Genomic DNA, 8901 nt, shown 5'->3' on the forward strand with positions numbered 1-8901 from the left:
GTAGTAATAATGCCGCTCTCAGTGGCCCCAGTACTAGTAGTGCCCCTCTCAGTGGCCCCAGTAGTAGCAGTGCCTCTCTCAGTGGCCCAAGTAGTAATATTGTGTATATCAGTGGCCACAGTAGTACTAGTGCGCCTCTCAAGCGCCCTAGTTGTAATAGTGCCTATATCAGTGGCTCAAGTAGTAATAGTGCCGCTCCCAGTGGCGCAGGTAGTAGTAGTGCTCCTCTCAGTGGTCCCAGTAGTTAAAGTGCTCCTCTTAGTGGCCCCAGAAGTAATAGTGCCTACTTCAGTGGCTCCAGTAGTAATAGTGCCCCCTCATTGGCCCCAGTAGTACTAGTACTCCTCTCAGTGGCCCCAGTAGTACTAGTACTCCTCTCAGTGGCCCCCGTAGTAATAGTGCCCGTCTCAGTGGCCCCAGTAGTAATAGTGCTCCCCTCAGTGGCCCCCGTAGTAATAGTGCCCGTCTCAGTGGCCCCAGTAGTAATAGTGCTCCTCTCAGTGGCCCCCGTAGTAATAGTTTGCCTCTCAGTGGCCCCACTATTACTAGTTCTCCTCTCAGTGGCTCTCAATAGTAATAGTGCCCCTGTCAGTGGCCTCAGTAGTAATAGTACCCCTTTTTAGTGCCCCAATAGCAATAGTGCTCCTTTCAGTGGCTCCCGGTAGTAATAGTGCCCCTTTTAGTGACCTGTATAGTAATAGTTTCTATCTCAGTGCCCCAATAGTAATAGTGCCCCTTTCAATGGCCCCAGTAGAATAGCGCCCCTTACAGTGTCCCCAAGAGTAATAGTACCCTTCTCAGTGGCCCCATCAGGGTTCATATGCCTCCTGGAAAACCTGGAATTTGATGAAAGTCATGGAATACATTGTAATGTCATGGAATTTTCTGATTTCTCATGGATTTTTGTTTTTTGTCATGGACTTTTTTCTGAGTCTTGCTAAGAGTCGAATCAGTGCTTTTCTCGCCCGTATCACTGAGAGATTCCTTTTTTTGTATTTAAGTTAATTGACTGCAGTTCATACGCTAAAGATGGGAGTCTAAAAATACAAAAAATATTTCCAATTCTAAAGTGCATTGAAGTTTTATTCTCACACAGCCTCTCATGGTTGGGGATTTTTTATTAAAAAAAATATACATTTAACTGGAAATAGCTTGGTTTAGCAGGGTGTGTCTCTTATTATTTTTGTATATAAAACAATAATAAAAAAACCAAACAATAAACCTTTGACTGCTTGTATTTTGAGTTTTGCGAGTGTCATTGAAAATCAAAATTTTGTCATGGAAAAGTTATGGAAAAAAATTTCCCCTATCCGTTGCCCTATCACTGCTCCCAGTAGTAATAGTGCCTCTATCATTGGCCCCAGTAGTAATAGTGCCCCTATCACTGGTTCCAGTAGTAATAGTGCCCTTATCACTGGCCTCAGTAGTAATAGTGGCCCTATCACTGGCCTTAGTAGTAATAGTGCCCCTTTCAGTGGCCCCAGTAGTATTAGTGTCCCTCTCAGTAGCTCCAATAGTAATTGTGCCTATCTCAGGAGCCCCAGTAGTAATAATGCCCTTTTCAGTGTCCCCAACAGTAATAGTGCCCTTCTCAGTGACCCCAATAGTAATAGTGTCTATCTCAGTGGCCCCAATAATAATAGTGCCCCTCTAAGTTGCCCCATTAGTAATAGTGCCCCTCTCAGTGGCATCAATAGTAATATTACCCCTCTCAGTGGCCCCAGTAGTAATAGTGCCCCTCAAACTGACTTCAATAGTAATAGTGCCCCTCTGTGTGACCCCAGTAGTAATAGTGCCCCTCTCAGTGGCCACATTAGTAATAGTGCCCCTTTCAGTGGCCCCAATAGTAATAGTGCCCCTCTCAGTGGCCCCTATAGTAATAGTGTCCCTCTCAGTGCCCCCAGTAGTAATAATGCCCCCAATAGTAATAGGGCCCTTCTCAGTAGCCCAATGAGTTATAGTGTCTCTCTCAGTGGCCCCAATAGTAATAGTGTTTATCTGAGTGGCCCCAGTAGTAATAGTGCCCCTCCAAGTGACCCCGATAGTAATAATGTCTATCTCAGTGGCTCCAGTAGTAATAGTGCCCCTCTCAGTGGCCCCACTAGAAATAGTGCCCCTCTCAGTGCCACCAGTAGTAATAGAGTCCCCAATAGTAATAGTGCCCTTTTTGGTGGCCCCAATAGTAATAGTTCCCTTCTCAGTGGCCCCAATAGTAATAGTGCCCCATCACTGGCCCCAGTAGTAACAATGGCCCTATCACTGACCCCAGTAGTAATAGTGCTCCTCCAAGTGACGTCAATAGCAATGATGCCAATCTCTGTGACCCAAGTAGTAATAGTGCCCCTCTCAGTGTCCCCAGTAAAAAAAATAGTGCCCCTCTGAGTGATCCCAATAGAAATAGTGCCCCTCTCAGTGGCCCCAGTAATATTTGTGTCCCTTTCAGTTGGTTTCAATAGTAATAGTGCCCCTATCAGTGGCCCCAGTAGGAATAATGCTTTTCTCAGTGGCTCCAGTAGTACTAGTGCCTATCTCAGTAGCCTTAGTAGTAATAGTGCCCTTTTCAGTGGCCCCAATCGTAATAGTGCCCCTCTCAGTTGCCCCAGTAGTAAGAGTACCTATCTTAGTAGCCCTAGTAGTAATTGTGCACTTCTCAGTGGCCCAAATAGTAATAGTACCCCTCTCAGTGACCCCAGTAGTAATGGTGTCTATATCAGTTGCCCCAATAGTAATAGTGCCCCTCTCATGGGCCATAGCAGTAATAGTGACCCTTTCACTGGCCCCAAATAGTAAAAGTGGCCCCAGTGGTTATAGTGTCTATCTCAGTAGCCCCAATAGTAATAGTGCCCCTCTCAGTGGACCCAATAGTCATAGTGCCCCTTTCAGTGGCCCCAGTAGTAATGATGTCCCTCTCAGTGGCCCCATTAGTAATAGTGCCCTACTGAGTAACCCCAATAGTAACAGTACCCCTCCGTGTGCCCCCAGTAGTAATAGAGTCCCCAATAGTAATAGTGCCCTTCTCGGTGGCCTCAATAATAATAGTGCCCCTCTTAGTGGCCCCAGTAGAATTAGTGCCCCTCTCAATGGACCCAGTAATAGTGTGCCTCTGAGTGTCCCAAGTAGTAATAGTGCCCCTCTCAGTGGCCCCAATAGTAATAGTGTCTCTCTCAGTGGCCCTCAATAGTAATAGTGGCCTTATCACTGGCCCCATTAGTAATAGTCGCCCCATCACTGGCCCCAGTAGTAACAACGGCCCTATCAGTGGCCCTAGTAGTAATAGTTTCCCTATCAGTTGCCCCAGTAGTAATAGTGCCCTTCTCAGTGGCCACAGTAGTAATAGTGCCCCGCTCAGTTGCCCCAGTAGTTATAGTGCCCCTATCAGTGACCCCACCTGTAATAGTTTCCTTCTCAGTGGCCCCAGTAGTAATAGTGCCCCTATCAGTGGCCCAGTAGTAATAGTGACCCTATCACTGGCCCCAGTAGTAATAGTACCCATCTGAGTGACCCTAATAGTAATAGTGCCCCTCTCAGTGGCCCCAGTAGTAATAGTGCCCCTATCAGTGACACCATCCGTAATAGTGCCCTTTTCAGTGGCCCTACTATTAATAATACCCCCTTTTATGCCCTCATGAGAAATACTGGTCCACCTTGGAAAATGCTCAGTCATATTGTCTCCATCATTAGGAATGTCCCCTTGTTGCCCCATTATTGAAAATGCTGCCCCTTGTAGCACTGTCGTTAAAAATGCTGTCCTTTATTGCCCTGTAAGTAATTATACTGGCTTTTGTAGCCTTCCAGCAGTAAAAACACTCCTCATCATTAACAATGATACCCCTTGTTGCCCATGTTAGTAATAATGCTGCCCCATGCTGCCCCTGTGAGCAATAGTGCTCCCCTCATATCTCTTAGGCCGGATTTACACAAGCGCATGCATATTTGCGCCATATTTTTGTGCATCAGGTGGTGTTTATTTGCATGTGCAACTGCGTTTTTTTACTGAATTTTTTACATGCTTAAATCAAAGAAAACCAGAGCCATGGTCCCATAAACTGTAATGGCTAATTAGCAAATGCGCAGGAAAATAGAACATGCTGCGTATTTTTTGCGTGATTGAGTTGCACATGAAATGATCTCTATTCACTGAATATTGTGCGCTCAAATTCGGTCTTGTGAATCCAGCCTAAGGCCTCATGTCCACGGGCTAAATATGATTTAAGATCCGCAGCGGATCACCCGCATGCGGATCCGCATCCCATAGGGATGCATTGACCACCCGCGGGTAGATAAATACCCGCGAATGGTCAATAAAAGGGATTTTTTTAAAAATGGAGCATGAAAAAATCTGGACCATGCTCCATTTAGGTGCAGGTCTCCCACGGGGACGGCTCCCGCAGGCTTCTATTGAATCCTATGGAAGCCGTCCGGATCCGCGGGAGACCAAAATCAGCATATACTCACCTGCTCCGAATCTTCCCTTCGTCGCGGCTTAATCTTCTCTCCGTCGCAGCCGGATCTCTTTTCTTCGGGCCGGCGCGTGCGCGCGGCACGCAACCGACGTGCTGTGCACATCCGCCGGGCCGAAGAAAGAAGATCCGGCTGCGACGGAGAGAAGATTAAGCCGCGACGCAGGGAAGATCCGGACCGTGCGAGAGGTGAGTTAATTCTTATTTTCAGCGCTCATGTCCGCGGGGCAGGAGGGACCCGCTACGGATTCTCCATGGAGAATCCGTAGCGGGCCTGATTTTCCCCGTGGACATGCGAATTTCGCAGTGAAAAAAAAACTGTAGTGGGTAGTCAGTGTCACCCTAAGGACTTATTTAGACGGCGTATATCAGTTAGGTTTTCACGCCCGGCCGATATACTCTGCCCCACTCTGCAAGGGGAGGAGGCAGGACAGCTCCCGCCTCGCCTCTCACCACTGTTTGCAATGGGAGGGGCAGGACAGGGGCAGAGCTAAGTTCCACCCTGTCCCAACCCCTCCTATTGCAAACAGTGGCGGAGAGGGGGCGGGAGCTTAATGCACTAGCTCCCATCCCGTCCTGCCTCCTCCCCTTGCAGAGAGGGGCAGTGTATATCGACCGGGCATGAAAACCCGACCGATATACGCATGTCAGAATAAGCCCTAATGCTGTATTATTAAAAAACAATAGAAAAAGAATATACTCCCCTCCTTTGCTGTCTAAGCTGCTCTGCTCTGGCAGTCCTTCCTTCCACTTCAGTCCTTCTTGACTTTCAGGTTGCATGGTCATGATATGACCGCTGTGTCCAATTAGCCACAGCAGTTACATAGCACATGACCGCTCAGCAGAAGAAAAGCAGGATCAGCCCGGGAGAAAAAGTGAAGTATAGCCTCACCTGGCCGCCTTGTAAACTGGAATCTTAGGAGCTGCCCGTAGTAGCCACTGTTAAGGACGGCCTTGGGACATGACCGGCCCACCGGGAATTTTGAAATATTTGTCTGTAACAGAAGGCAGTTTGTTCGCTGAAGGAATGGAGAGCAGCACAATAATGACTGTCAGTAGTAAAGCATGTGGAATGGTGGTACAATAATGAGTGTTTGCAGGCAACAGTGAAGCATGGTGGAGGGCTATACAATAATGAGTGTCTGCAGGCAGTAGGGAAGCATGGGGGAGGGCAGTACAATAATGAGTGTCTGCAGGCAACAGTGAAGCATGGTGGAGGCTCCTTGTAACTCCCAGGGCTGCATTTCAGCAAATGGAGTTGGAGGATTGGTCAGGATTAGAGATGAGCGAGCACGCTCGGATAAGTCAGTTACTCGAGCGAGCCTCCCTCTTCTCGAGTAACTGCATTCTCGAGCGTGCTTGAGGGGGGCGGCGGGTGGTAGCGGGGGAAAGAGTGAGAGAGATCTCTCTCTCTTTCCCCCCCCCCCGCTACCCCCGCCGCCCCCCCCGAGTACACTCGGACATGAATGCAGTTACTCAAGAAGAGCGAGGCTCACTCGAGTAACTAACTTATCCGAGCGTGCTCGCTCATCTCTAGTCAGGATTAATGATGTCATCAGTGGCGAGAAATATAACACCCCTCACAGCAGATGCATGAGTGTGACTGAGTAGAGTTACTTCTATATGTTGATCCTGGCATGCGATGGCTGCATAGGAACAACTTGTGGTCTGAATTAGTACCTCTGCACTAGGTCCCTCTATACAGAATTACTTAGGAATGCTCTCTCTTATGGATTTGGGGGCTCACTCCACTCACGTCCAAACTTCAGTTGCTATGGGATATATCTCCTCCTCCTCCATCTTCACCACAAGGGCGTTGAAGGTGCTTCCATGTGGCTCTGTGTTAGGTGGTAAGCAGCTGGAACTCTCTGAAGATGGACTCCTTTCTCGCTCTCAAACACTCCTATTTATACCACATGACATGACAGAGTGATACATTTGCATGCAGGCAAAGATTTTATTGGATTTTAACCTCTCAAGTGCCGCAGCTGTGCAACACACACACGCTGGATATGACAAGACAGGCTTTGCACAGTGCATCCACATAAGACAAACGTATGACATTTATGAAGGAGATCAGGATGGTGTTCTGGGCCACTACATACTCAAGAAGGACATATCAGAGCTTGAGCGGCTACAGAGGTGGGCAACTAAAGTCATAAATGGAATGGGCGGACTACAATACCCAGAGAGGTTGTCAAAATTGTGATTATTTAGTTTAGAAAGAAGACAGCTGAGGGGCGATCCAATAACTATGTATAAATATATCAGGGGACAATACAGAGATCTCTCCCATCCTCAATTTATATGCAGGACTCTGACTGTAACAAGGGGGTGCCCTCTATGTTTAGAGGAAAGAAGGTTTCATCACCGACTTAGAAGGGGGTTCTTTACTGTAAGAGCAGTGAGACTATGGAACTCTCTGCCTAAGATGGGGTGAGGGAGAACTCACTAAGAGAGTACAAGAGAGACCTGGACGCCTTTCTTGAGCGTTACTATAGCACATATTATAGTCACTGGTTGCTTCAGAAGGAGAGAGTTACTTCCTCTGGATCAACATAGGCTGAACTGGATGGACGTATGTCTTTTTTGACCTTACACACTATATTAATATGATGCTTTCTGAGGGTTTACAGGACAGCTTGTTGCATCCAGCAGCTAGACATCCAGCTTAAAAGGCAGTTTAATATTACAGCTATATTTATTATATCATTAGACTTTTATAAACATCTTTTGTTAAAAGAAAATATGTTTCCAGAGGAAAGCAGACCCGTATCAGGTCACGTTACTTCTCTTCTAGGTTATGGTGGCTTGCATAAAAGAGCTTGCTTCTGACTTGGAGATATATTCCTTTGTAAACCAGTCACTTAAACCTTGTTCTCTAACTTGCATCCTGAAAGCTTTTGCAGACTAGAAGTCCTTTTCTCCTTTGTAGTTGAAGAGGATGTTGTTTGTATGGTTGAAACTCAATTAGAAGAACCAAAGATGCTGCTGAGAAACATAACGCTGCAGACGTGGGCCGGGATGAGCAAACTTGGTAAGGAATAAGGCAATAAAGGGGGAGGTTCGGCTTCCAAAAGTGGGATCAGAGGGGTTCCTAAGGCAGTAGACTCAATTGATAGCCATCTTTTATTCGAAGATGTCCACCAGTGTTTGATTTGGTCCAAAATTGCTGCGTGGAAATGACGTTTAATGTTGGGGGCCTTCATGCCACCCAATTCATAGGGCTTAGCTAAGGTGGAAAATGTAAATTCTAGCATGGGTTCCGCCCCAAATAAAAGTGTTAATTCTACCGCGTTTCTTCGAAAATAGGTCATACCCCGATAGTAAGACCTCCCCCGAAAATAGGAACTAGCAAAAGTGCCCCTCCCCCCCAAAAAAATCAATACTCACCTGGTCCGCAGTGTCCCAATGCCTCCCGATGGCCTTTGGCAGCAGCGCTGCGGTAAGCTGCGTCCTCCTCGTCTCACAGCTGAGCTTCTGCTTGTGACGGGGCTTTGAATACCCCGCCTCCTGTAAAGCGAGCACTGTGATTGGCTAATCAAGCGCCAGCAGCCGATCACAGCCGGCGCTCGATGTGCCAATCACAGCCATTCAGTGAATGACATCACTAAACGGCTGTGATTGGCTCATCAAATGCCGGCTGTGATTGGCTGCTGGCGCTCAATTAGCCAATCGCAGCACTTGCTTTAGCTGGAGGCGGGATATTCAAAGCCCCGTCACAAGCAGAAGATCAGCTGTGAGACGAGGAGGATGCAGTTTACTGCAGCGCTGCCGCCAAAGGCCATCGGAGGCATCGGGACGCCGCGGACCAGGTGAGTATAAGCCCCCCCACCCGAAAATAAGACACTGTGCCCTTTTTGGGGCAAAAATGTATATAAGACAGTGTCTTATTTTTGGGGAAACAGGGTAGTCTGAAGTTTAGTGAAGAAGAAAATTTGGATAGACATCACTACAGCTTTAGGAATACATGGCAGAATTATCATTTTACCCGCCACTGTGCTTCCTGCCCAGGAAATAAAGGGTTTACGAAGGTTATTTAACCCCTGAAGGACATGGCCTATTTTAGCCCAAAGAAGACAAAGATTTTGGGGGGGATTTTCATCTCCACTTTTCAAAAGCCATAGCTTTTTTATATTTAAGTCAACATGGCCGTGTGAGGGCTCGTTTTTTACGTGCCAAAATGTCCTTTTTATTGGTACCATATGGGGGTACAAATAATGTATTATAAAACTTTAATTAATTTTTTAAGTGGGCAGGGAGAGAAAACACATCAATTCTGCCATTTTTTTTGCAACATTAATTAGGCAGCATAAATGACATGCTAATTTTTTTCTGCAGACTGGTAGGATTATGACAGTACCAAAATTATAATTTTTTAGTTTTTCCATTTCTGCACAATAAAAACACTTCGTTTTTATTGCAAATTATTTATTTATTT

Source organism: Eleutherodactylus coqui, chromosome 9 (genome assembly GCF_035609145.1).
Source record: "Eleutherodactylus coqui strain aEleCoq1 chromosome 9, aEleCoq1.hap1, whole genome shotgun sequence".
Classification (NCBI taxonomy): domain Eukaryota; kingdom Metazoa; phylum Chordata; class Amphibia; order Anura; family Eleutherodactylidae; genus Eleutherodactylus; species Eleutherodactylus coqui.